Here is a 3,323-nt window from a genome sequence, read left to right as displayed (position 1 = left end):
TTCGATTCGAGCTTTTAATTTTAATTCCATAGCATTTTATAGCCTTTAAAAAGGTTATTGTAACTTTAAAATATTTTGTTATACTCCCGGCGGGAGGTTTCGATTAAATGGACTGCATTCCACAAATAACGGTTAATTGCGTTATACGTATTTTAGCCGAATTAGCGACGAAAATAAGAAATCGTCAATATGCGTACCGTTTATCCGTTGGTTTCCAGCCTGGGTTTTTGCGAGCCGGTTATAAAAATATTTGGTATATTGTATTCCATCCGGACTGGCGGTATTGCGTACAGCGGGCTTTTAAACCTTGGGTTAATACCTTATTTGCTCGTTAAAACGTTAGATATAGGTATTTTGTAATTAATAAAAGGTTTCGGCTAAAATTAACTGATTTTATAAAAAAGCTCGATTTTGGTAAACCAATTATGCAATAAAAGCTCGGTTTAAGCCATACCGGGAGGGGTTAAATATATCTTTTATCGTTATTTGGTTTTTAATTTTTTCGAAATTTTAACACCAGTTTATTTTTCGCTAACTTCCCAAAAGCTGTCCGGTATATGGGCCAATTTTTGGGTTCCGTCGTCTGGTTTTATTTTTTATTTATCCGTCCCTGTTTCCGACTGCAAGAAATTCTTTTGATTTTATTCAATTCTTTTTTTATTTATAATAAATTTGTTTTTCCGCCAGCAGTTTAATTTCAAATTTTTATTTTATTTTGCTAAAATGGATTTGTGCTTTTTATAAATAAAACTTCTCCCAAATTCCGCGGCCTTATATTATAAATTAACAGTTTATTATCCTAATAATCTGTTTATAAATTCCCTTTTTTTATATAAAATATTTTCAATTACCTATTAGTTAATTATTAATTATTTAAAAAAGAAAAAAAAAACTAACCATTTCCAAAAATGCTTACCAACCCGGTTTTAACGTTTGGCCTTATACCCGGATCTTAAGGTTTGGGATTTTAGGAAATTGCCCCAATCGCGCTATTTTTTCGGATAAATCGAACGCGGATTCCCGTAAATAATCCGAAATTTTTTTCCGAATAAATGTTTTCCGTTAATTTCGACCTGGTTTTTACACCTTTTTTTTGTGCAATATATTAAATATATCCTCGATATCGCTTGGTTTGTAAATTTTCGATTTTATTAAAGCTTTTTAGAAACGGAATATTAGGTTTATCCATGCACCGGTCGGCGAATGTAACAAACCTTTTCCGCGATTTTTCCGTCGCAATTATATCTTTCCGATTCGAAAACGATAAATTCGTCCTTATTTGGGTATTTTATATAAAAAGCCAGCTCGACCCCGGACAATTTTCCGTATTTGTAACATTTGCTTAGCAATTTTTCAAAATTTCGATTAATTTTTTTTTGGTGTCGTTATTTATTTTATTTTCGAGGGTTTATTATGCATTTCCGAAAGGATTAAAAGTTTGAATATAAATATAAAATAAAAGGGATATTTTAATAATTGCGACAAAATAGACCTTAAATACAGGATTTATCCAAATCCGGGCCGGAAAACTGAATACCAACGGTGTAACGTTAAAATTCCGGTCATATATATAAAAGGGAAATAGCCCCATATTTAAATGGGGATTTAGGCCCAGAACTTGGGCACGTTACCGGCATAAATTATTGGTGGGGCCAGGTTAGGTAAACCGACGAATACGACGTAACCATTACAGTTATCGGGACACAATTGAAATTAAATTTACGAATTAGTGATAAAATCCAAATATATAACGTAATAAATTTTAATTATGCATTAATACCAGTTTACCGGTTATAATTCTGCTCGGCTAGTTTTCGTTTCGATATTTGGTTAAAGGACACAAATTAACAGCTCCTAAAAAGGTCCAAAATTGTAAAAAGAAAAACTGACAACAATCGACAAATTCGGACATAAAAAAAAAACAAAAAACTAAGGTTAATATAAAACCGTTTTACAGATCCATAATCTACTTGTATAACTTTTTTAACGCCTTTATTTGTGCCTTTACCTGCGCTGCCCATTTTTCCAAATTACCGATTTTATCGTTTACTTTCTTTTAAAACCTTTTTAGCTGAATTTCTCTTTTATATAATTACGTTAATAACATGTTTTATGCTATCCATTAACAAAATTATAAATATTTACTCGTTGTTAAACACCTTTAACTGTTTTACATATTCCTGTAACCGTCGAAAAAATAGCTGTTTATAATACTGCTTATCGTGCTATTTACAGCGTTGTTTATAGTATTGCTGCATAACCTGTTTCACAACCTGTACCAGGCCTTTTACACTTTTAGCGGCCGTATTATCTTTTACCGTCGTGCGCGGACTATTTTCCGACGAAGGATGATTTGGTGCCGGTTGCGAAATTTTATTATAACCACAAATTACTGTTTGAAAACCGTTATTAAAAATAAGATTAGGAAGTTCGACGTTTAAATGTGCCTGGGTTAACGGCAAAATTTGAAAATCCGATAAATTTGCAAAATTTTCCAAATCGAAACTGTGGAATTGAATTCCAAAGTTAAATTGTAACCAATCGAAGGATATATTATCGGATTAATTTTGGCTGTTAGTAATTTACGAAAAAATGGCACGAAAACTTTTACGTTGATTTGTTTTTGGGCGATTATTTATTTGAAAATTAATCTATAAACCGTCGGGGAAACGAATGCAGGTTTAATTAAACCGCGCGTTAAATTTAAATTCGTTAACATTTTTAACCGCTACCCACGCCCCGTTAATAAATGTAAACCTTGCATTAATCCCATTTTTATTAAAAATATGGTTTTATTGGTGTAATTTCCCATTATATACCGAATAGGAGAAAACGCCACCGTATTATAACGAATAAAGAATAATTGACGGCTTTATCGTCACTAATACCCCGAATTTAAACCCAACCTCCCGTTCGGACCTTTTTTGGCCCGGATGGCGTCCTTTTAATGCCCCAAAACGATAACAGTTTTTTTTCCGTAGCAACCCATTTTTCGATACATTGCTGGATTATTAATTGGAGTTTTTTAACAATTTTTTGGGTTTAACCCACAAATTTTATAGTATAATATTATTATTTTTAATAAATTGTTATTTTGCGCTCCAATTCGGTATTTTCCAAATGGATCGCGCGGAGCGTATATATTTCGCTTATTTTTTCGTAATCTTTTACCCGCTGGATTAAAACCTTTATCGAATAATTTTCCATATTTTATAACGGATATAATTTTTATTATACCATTTTTTACCAGTTAATAAAAATTGGGGCGGGGCAATTGCGGCTTTAAGGTTTTATAAAATTAAAATGGACAAAAATATGGTATT

This window comes from Pyricularia pennisetigena, chromosome 3 (genome assembly GCF_004337985.1).
Source record: "Pyricularia pennisetigena strain Br36 chromosome 3, whole genome shotgun sequence".
Classification (NCBI taxonomy): domain Eukaryota; kingdom Fungi; phylum Ascomycota; class Sordariomycetes; order Magnaporthales; family Pyriculariaceae; genus Pyricularia; species Pyricularia pennisetigena.
Note: the sequence above shows the minus strand (reverse complement) of the source record.